The 889-nt window shown below is 31.9% G+C and overlaps 1 long non-coding RNA gene across 1 annotated transcript; it reads right to left on the minus strand.

Annotated features, from left to right (window-relative positions):
* Positions 1-611, minus strand: LOC110882469. Its single transcript, XR_004870139.1, has 4 exons — positions 531-611; positions 362-433; positions 161-232; positions 1-21 (listed from the first exon to the last, which is right to left on the minus strand). It is a non-coding gene; the product is annotated as an uncharacterized LOC110882469 (long non-coding RNA).
* Between the last annotated feature and the right edge of the window lie 278 nt (positions 612-889).

The raw sequence follows: 889 nt of genomic DNA on the forward strand, positions 1-889 counted from the left end.
AACATTTTAAACGATGAAGGCCTGTAGTTCATGCACCAATAAAAAATATGCACATCAGCTTAATTTTAATATGAAGAACTTAAACAACTCAATAAGCGATTGATGTTTTAACATATTAATTAATTACAAAATTTATAAAGAGAACAGAAATATAGACCACCTGCTAAGTTAACCAGTCCATTATCACGAATTATACATGAATCCAGATTTAAGCTCTCCAAATTTATCAAACCTGCATTGTGTAGTACAAAAGCATCATATACACCTATATGAGCATGACCCTTTCATTATTATAAGAGAAAAACTTTAGTTTTATATTCAGTTGATAAAAGTAAAAATATGATGAAAGGATAAGAGGCACCTTTCAGATGTACCAAAACATCATCTGAAATATCATTGAATCCTAAATTGAGAGCTTTTAAACCCTTTAGCCCTGAAAGCACCAAAAATAAAAATAAAAACCAAACATTTTCAAGGGAATCCTATTAACTTATTTAGCATGAAGAGTGCAGTAAAGATAGAAAATTTACTTGAAAATTTATCGCACCCATCACCAGTCATGTTACATCTGCTTAAATTCAAATGAAGCAGACCCTCAATAGCTGCATACAACATAAGACCCGGCATGGTGAGATTAACTTGTTCTATTAATGACAACCCAAAGAACCTTACGGACAAATTATAATAAAAACAAATACAGTAAAGTATACTGACAAGCTGAATAATATCAAAGATACCTGGTCACTATGAAGAGATTGATCTAAAAATTGAAGTAAAGTCTTTTTAGGGTTTTGATATGATTTGAAGAGGTTCACTTATACTACCGTCACAACAGTCGATCGCCACTACCCCTGTCATTAACCAAGGACAATCTATCGCCATACACATT

This window comes from Helianthus annuus, chromosome 10, assembly GCF_002127325.2.
Source record: "Helianthus annuus cultivar XRQ/B chromosome 10, HanXRQr2.0-SUNRISE, whole genome shotgun sequence".
Lineage (NCBI taxonomy): Eukaryota > Viridiplantae > Streptophyta > Magnoliopsida > Asterales > Asteraceae > Helianthus > Helianthus annuus.